Source organism: Salvia hispanica, unplaced genomic scaffold (assembly GCF_023119035.1).
Source record: "Salvia hispanica cultivar TCC Black 2014 unplaced genomic scaffold, UniMelb_Shisp_WGS_1.0 HiC_scaffold_888, whole genome shotgun sequence".
Lineage (NCBI taxonomy): Eukaryota > Viridiplantae > Streptophyta > Magnoliopsida > Lamiales > Lamiaceae > Salvia > Salvia hispanica.
In genome coordinates, this window is record NW_025952674.1 from 35176 (window position 1) to 43533 (window position 8358).

General features: G+C 37.6%; 1 pseudogene; it reads right to left on the reverse strand.

The window, feature by feature from the left end:
• Positions 1-2017: 2017 nt before the first annotated feature.
• LOC125200268 lies at positions 2018-8065 on the reverse strand (annotated as a pseudogene).
• Between the last annotated feature and the right edge of the window lie 293 nt (positions 8066-8358).

The window sequence follows — 8358 nt, forward strand, 5'->3', positions numbered from 1 at the left end:
TGTTCGAAAATTATTGTTCGACTAGTGACAGGAGATGACGTTTTTGGAAATTATCCTAATTATTGATAGTACATTATTTTGGGACTATTTATACGTACTTATCTTTGTTTATTGTACACCGTACGTGTGACACTCTTTCAGGTGAATGAAACCTAAAAATTTATTGATTAACCAAGTAAAAGAAATTTCAACGTTAATATTGGAAGTTGGAGGCTTCAGTTCATCAAAATATAGTTCTTGATAAATTGATAAATCACTCTTTGTTTATCCACACGAACTCAACTTTAAAGTTTATTAGAAGTTGAGAAAATAAGAAGAAAAGAAGCATTTCGTGTTTGAAAATTATGAAAATGGCGAATGAAATGTATTGTCCCATTTTATTTTAAATTTCATTTTCTTAAATGTTCGACCTATTTATGTTCTGTTTTACACACTATAAATAATTAAGATAGGTAAATAGAAATACATAATACTAAGTGATAAAAAAAATAGAAATACTGGAGTATGATACAATTATAAGAGAATATATTGATGCTTGCATTGGGGAAGAAAAAGAAAGAAAAGAAAAAGAGTTATGTGCGTTGTGCATCTGCATATATGATTGACCCAAAAGGAATCAAATGACCCATCATGCATCATTCCACAAACCAAAAAAGAGAAAAATATAAGTAATAAATAAATTAAATTCATCATAAAGAAAATACTTGGTTCATTTGTAGTAATACTACATGCTTCTTTAAAGGGGAGATATGAAGTTCAATTTTTAAAGTGGAGATATAATAGTAAAAAGACATAATATAGGGAATATCCGAAATTATATTTCGATGTAAATTTACATTAAAATGAATTGAGATAATATAGATAATGGTTGGAAATCTCTAAAATCCGCTTTGTAAAGGAAAATGCCATGGCCATGCGCTGGTCATTTTATGCAAATGTGATAAATAACTCACGCCCACTTCATACTACTACTTATTAATTATCACTATGGTTTATAAATCATGCCTAAAACAAAAAAATCGGTTAAAGTTGATTATTTCTTTAGCAATTTCTCTATACACTGCATACATATGAATTCTAGCACGTTCGCCTTTGACAAACTCTAAATTGGGCAATTAAAAAAGTTTAGTTTAACCGTACGAAAAGGACGATTTATTTGTGGTTGGCTGGCTTAGCTGGATTGTGTTAAGAAATTAATTAATACAGCTTCCCATCACTCTATCCCTACTAATCTATCAACCGTAGGTGCGGGTTTTTATGGCAATTCAGTGCGTGTTTTTTACTGAGCAGACAGATAGTGGAAGAAGTATGCTTTCACACCTAAGTTTATTGCATTTAAGTATTTTATAAGGTTGAAAGTCTCTAGTTTGAAGCATTCAATGGATTTTCTGACACTCATTTATATTCTTATTCTTAGTGTTTTTAACTAAATTGGATTTGGCCTTAACAAACAGGGCATTGAATCTGATGGATTATGTATTTGATGAAATCCATATGCAGATGATAAATCATAAATAGTATTACTAGTAGTAAGTAGTAACACTGCTTTTTATTCGTGTATTATAGTGGATAAAGAAAATTATCCCAATTAACGCTATACATGGTTTCCACACTTCAGTTCATGCAAATTACTGAATCATAGTACTTACTACATAAAAACATAGTGAAGATGATTGAGATGTCTGCATAATACTAGTAGTACTATATATACTGCTGAAAATATATACATCGTACAATTTATAAGTTTGTTTAATCAATTTGTCAAATACCTTCTCATATTATCATACTATCATCTTGTAAATGTAGTGTTTATCATCTACATACAAATTTTCAAAAATCTGAATACAAACTGGGATAATTGTTCGGTCATTCGCTTTTGTACTAGTACTTGCTTTCGATAAGGCAACAATTGATCCGATAAATTTCTCTTGCTTAAAAAATTTTAAATTTGGGAAAGAGATAGGAAAGGATGAGTAATACTATAATTTACGAAAACTAACATAACAAACTTGACAATTTAAGGGTTTGCATCTTCACTATCTGCATTACCAGTAAACACATTCTAAGTCTACAGCAATACCAGTTAACCTTATTGTTTTTTTGCTACTTAACAACATAAATGCCATCGACCCTTGTAAAAATTTACAGAATAAAAGACTGATCACTTTTTGATTTCGGCCGTTTTTCAAACCCGGGCTACTATTTTTCCCCGGGCAGCAGTCATGGCAGAACCAGTCTTCCTCTGGCACAGCCTCAAGTGGAGGATCAAGGCAGCAATGTGGGCACCGACACCACATCCATGACTACCACTCTCATCACCACATATGAGCATCTCACTCCTCTTCACGCGACCACACTTGGCATGCTGCGCCATCAACGAGTTCTTTTTGGTGTTTTAGGCTCATCAACAGCCTCCTCCACCGTTTAACCAGATTCTCAAGTGAACTCTTCCCCCAAGCATGAGTTTTTATTGCACAGTTATAAAGGGGAAAAACCCAGGCTTGACACATACTCCACCAGATATCAGCAAGAACACAGGGTATCTGTGTCTGAGAAACTCCTGCACCCACAGTAAACCGGGTAATGCCCGGGCAAACAATGGAAAAATCAACCCTTGAATTTAAAAAACGCGGTTGGAGGGGGGTTGCGAGTATGGTCCCATCCCCGGGCCCTTTTACAACACGCTTAAAAAGTATCCTAAATTTGATGATCAGATTTTTATAACATTTTTCCCAAATTAATTAAGATAGCGACAAAGGTAGAATTAAACAAGTTAATAGAAACCAGTGGAGGAGCAATGCACTCTCCATAAATGATATATCATTCCATTGCACCATGCCCTGTTCTCTCCCTCAGAAGACCCCTTTTCCCGGAGCTTCTAAGTTGATTGCTCCATCTTCATTTAAACATTTCTTATGCCATTCATATGGCTCTTCAGACAAAACCTTCCAGCCTGGGTGCTAGCAGTTAGATAATCAGTTTTGAGAATCCAGCTGAAAAAATCAAGTTATGCAGGATGCATTTAGTGAGGCAGTTTCAGTAACAAAAAAATTTGATAACAATGAGTTAACTGGGAATACCTTCCAGATGCAGCAGCTGCAAAGAACTTCTCAGTTCTTCAATTGGATCTGGAACAATGAAATGTGTTGCTTGATTGACCAATTATGAGAGTCCCTGCATATTTTTCCTTTTAATTGCCTTAAAACCTGCTGAAACCCCTTTTCTTTGAAGCCTATGCCCACTCAATATAAACCATGCAGGGTTTAGTTTTGGGGGTTTGGTTTTTCCCCCCATTTTTTTGAGGGGTTTAAATTTATGAGTAGAATTTCCAGCTGCTCCAGTATCACAGCTTACACTTGGTTGTTCATTTGTAACAGGTTCATTTTCCTTTCCACGTCAGTGAACCTTTCAGTTTCTTAGATGGGCTTTTAGCGGCTTTACCAGACAACACAACCTTTTCTCCATTGTTCAAGACAGCCTCCTTCTCGCTTGTTTGGCCTCCTTGGTATGATCCTTCAACTTTTCGTCAGACTTGGCAAAGGCGCTTGCCCCTGCTACCTTTTTCTCTACAACATCAACAGTTGAGGGGTTTTGGCAACTCTGGAGACTTTTTTGCTTCAGCCTTTCTTTAAACCTTTGATTTTGCCTCCATCTTTTTGTTTTTTTTTTTCCAGGTTCCTTGCTTTAGAGGGTTTTTACTTCTGCAGATTTCTTCAGCCCTTCGCATTCTGGGGTTTCAGTTTCATCACCTACATCTTCATTGTGGTTTGAAGAGCGGGGACAAACTTCTCGGCCAGAGAAACATTTTCTTTGTGTTCCACGCCAACTGCTCCATTCGAATGACCTATGAACTTGTTCTGCAAACAGAAAAAAGCAGTCCTTTGTGTTTTGTAGTTTTCCTTTACAGATAGTTGGTTTGGAACCCAATGTCTTCCTGGCAAGCATCTTTTTCTTTGGGGGTTTTGACTTGGTACCACTGTGATCTACCTTTGAAGAGTTCAAATCCGCTTTTATTATCCCGTTTCTCTACTGTAGAGCTTGTACTGAAATTGGGGTCTGAAATCTGGTGGATCACTTTGATATATTTTTTTCCCCCGGTGCAAGATTCGTCCTTCTCAGAGAAAGGTCCTTCCCCGGGAAACAGGCAACCTCTGCTTTTTTGGGGCTTCCTCGAGAAGATTTAATTGTTTGATCATTGCACTCCTGTCTTTCCTGAAGTTGAGTGACGTGACTAAAGCTTCTTTAGAGGCCAGTGAAGCTTCCTTCTCAAATGGTGGTGATATTTGATGGAGATATATCAACAGCTGATTGATGTGAAGCAGGGATTGGAGTTCCAGAAACAGGCCTGTCTCTTTTGTACCCCAAAACTGTTCCCATTAACATGCTCCGAGCGGCTTGTTTTGTTGATTTGGAGTTTACGAGAAACAGTAGTTTTTCCCCACCCCCAAAATGTGGTTTGCTCCTTGTTAAGGTGCACTGAGGCTCCCTCTATAGGAGTCTTTATTCCTCCAGATTCAGTTCCATCTCCCTCCTCCAGACGGCATGTGAAGAACATCGCCCACTTCTTCCTGCAAAAACTAGTGATATTTGTGGGAGGAACAGCAGCAGCTAATTGCGTGTACCCCAAACTGAAGATCCAGAACCTGCCATTTCCATTGGTTTTGTATCCAATCCGCTTCCCATTAATATCTTTGAAGACCGGGTTAGCTTTGTTGATTTTAACCACTGCGTGGAACGTTCATCTTCTTTGTACCAGATAAACTGCTTGGTTGTTCCTCATCATGGTACAACAAGGCTCCCTTTAAGGAGTCTGTTTTTCCCAGTAGATTCAGTTCCATCTTCAATGTTTCTGATGGCAGGACAAAAGTGCCACCAACTTCTTCTCTCAAACAGCCAGCTCGGGTAGTTGGAGAAGGCTTAGCCTTCTTGATTTTGAACCACTACGTGAAATAGTCATTTTCTTCGTACGAGGCAAACTGCCGGTTTTGTTCCTCATCGAGGTGCGACAAAGCTCCCTTTAAAGGAGTGTTTAAACCAGTAGATCCAGTTCCATCTTGAATTATCTCTGATGGCATGGCAAAACCATCAGCAATTTCTTCCTCAAATAGCTAGTACCTTTAAATGAAGACATATCACAGGGTATTCGGCATGAACCATCAACTGAAGATCTAGAAACCGGACTTTCTGTCGGTTTTGTAGCCAATCCACTTCTGATTAATGTATTTGGGGAATGGCTTAAAACTGGTGATCTCGGACTACCACGGGGAACATTTGGGTTGTTCGTACGGTGTGATCCAACAGTTTCCCCTCATTAGGGAGCAAGAAGCTTCCCTTCAATGTTGATCTGATACCATGAGAATCAGTCTCATCCAGATCTCTCTCCATTGATATGTCAAAACCTCCACAAAGCCCAGTTTTACTTGCAGTTGACAAAGGGCTGCCTGAAATACTTTCAATTCTTTCAGACCTCAGAGGGAGACTGGCCTTCATACTCTTGCTACTTAATTTGGACAAACCATCATTCACAGATTTCCTAGCACTTCCAGATGCTGAAGCTATCACATGCTCAATGTTTTCAGAGTTTGTTGATGGCACCCCATGGAACATTTTAGCAGGACTCCTGGCACAAGAAGTGTTTGAAGTATCGATATCCTCACAATGAGTATCACGAGATAATGATGCATTTTCAAAGTCGCCTGTACTGAAATTGACTGGGTTTTGCCAGTATTCACTTTCAGAGTTGAGTTGTTTGCTGGCATTTCCAACAGTTTCAATCTTTCAAATGCAGTCACATAACCACTGGTTCTTGAAACCACCTGCCGTTCAGGTGACTGAAATTTCTGTTCTCATCTAGTCATTGTGAGGACTGGTGATGCTTTCTTCTTCAGATCAACTGAGGCCATCTTCTAGTCTCTTCTTCAGAATCTTTGCTTGAGCCTCCATCATAACTCAAACCCACTGTGTCAGAGGACAACCTTATGAACTTATTAACTCAGGATATGTGAAATGTCAATTATACTAAATCATCTTCAACTAAAAAGAAGAAGTAAAAGAGACTGAATCATCTTAAATCTGGAGAACTCCATCAGAAGCAATAGTAATCAAACACTACTCATGAAGGTACATGTATGTCTAATGTTATGCACTATTATGTATGAGTAAAGCATAGAACCTTGCGTCGTGGACCTCACCTTTTAGCATAATCAGCTTCGGAAGCAGCTGCCAGAGCCTTCAGACTGAAAACATGCAATGCAAAAAATAACAGATCAATTTGACAAACTGTTGAAATTTAAATTGATAATAAATCAAATATCCAATCCTTTATTATACTTTTTGTTAGTTATAATCAAATTTGGACATACCTATCTTCTAGCCAATGATGGTTAACTAGCTTTATCGTCTTCATCTTCTTGGCAAGCTCATATTTCTCCCCTGGTGAAGAATACAATTTTTAGTGCATATCAAATCACAAAAATCCTAAAATGCAAATAGATACAAGAGAATGTAGATAACATTTTACCAACTTTCTGGGACAAATTACAAACATTGAAGCATTTAAAGATTAATTTAGTGCAAACTAGAAGTACTGAGAGGTGTTCTTGATGCAACAAAATCAAATGAAGTACCATGCTGACGCCATCATGATCATTTAACAGAACAACAACATACAGCAAAGAGTTTTGGAAAGGACAGTGTGCTGGGATTCCAAACTTCTGCTTTCATGGATTGTCAAACAGTTTTCATCATTATATACATGATTTACCAAATACTAACTACAAAAGAGTTGTCTGCTAACAAATATCTGTCTACAGAGAAAGAGTGGTTCCATAAGTTCACATATAAACGAAGTGGATATTACAGTTGACACCAGTGTGTTGAGCAACAAATTAAAATACATCACAGAACTCACCCTCAAACTTGTAACATATCAGATGAGTAACCTTGGTAGCCAGCAATGGCTTTGTAAAAGTGGCACCCATCAAGGCAACCATATTCTGTGCAAGAAACAAGTTTATGATAAAATGAGACAACACAATGTTAATGGAATTTAAACGAAGCTAACTCTTGTGTTTAGATTCAAAAAGCAGAAGAGTAAGTAAAATGTCAGAACCTTGATATCATCTCGATCCTGTCCTAGATATCCAGTCAGGCACATAACCAGGGACTTAGCGGCTGGAATCCCACTCGGATCTTTACTGGCCAATACATGACCTGTGAGGAAATCAGAATACAAAATTAAAACAGAAAAGCTGAAAGTGTTCGAGATATATTACCTTCGGACAGTCTCTAGGCTTAAAACTACAGAACAATGCATGCGGGAACTAATACACTTGAACATCAATAGAACGAGCAATAGTGCAGTTAAGCTTTGCAACGTAACACTTTAAAATTCAATGGACAGCAAAATAGAATTATGATGTACACAAGAAACTTCAGTAGGATCAACAAGCATCCCCCATAAAACAGTCATCTACCCATTTTCCAATCACCAATATCTTGCCATCTCTTCGCGCAGCAGCACATATGGGATCGTCCTACACCACAGACAAACAACAGCATTTATGCAACTATTTCCATACAATTAGAGCTAGTGGAATCAAAATCGATTGGATTAGTGCTATTCTCTTCCATAATGAATGAAAGCATATCCATTTCGTAAATAAAGCTTCAAGCAAACGCTGATTAACACAATACTATCAAATATCAAAATCTCAATTTTTCGTCATACATTAAACTTGAAAACAGTACTAAATTTCCCTGAAGAGCGAAACTCACATAAAGAAGATTATCGACGATCACGTGATTACAATCTGGTCCATAATTCACACTATCAACTGCCCCTCCTTCTAAAAGCTTCGCCCGCACCTAAAAAAAGGAGTTCTAGGAAAAAGTAAAAGCTCCGTTCTTTCAACTGAGCCCAAAAAAATAATTGAAAACAGAAAAATCCGTTGAAATGATACCTCGTCTTCTCTAACTGAATCGAACCCGAAGAGAACGAATCAAATTTCCCGACAAATACTTTGGAGGGGTCATTGTATGCTGATATCTGCTTGCTAGCCAGCATTGTGCTTCAAATTGTCTCCAATTGGCAAAATCAGACTTGAATTATTTGGATAGTAGAAATAAGAAGTGGAAATAGTGAATTTTGGGGAATGGAAGTGTAGTTAATTGGGTGAAGCTTGTGGAGGAAGAAGGTGAGGGAAGGGCAAATAGGGAATTACGAAATGAATGATCCAATCATTTTTAATTTTGATTTTGGTGGTGGCGGGAGCGCTATAATTAACTAATCATCAATTGGGCTTTAAAAGTTAAGCAAAGCCCAATATTCAGTCCATTAAAGTCTGATTTCTTATTCGA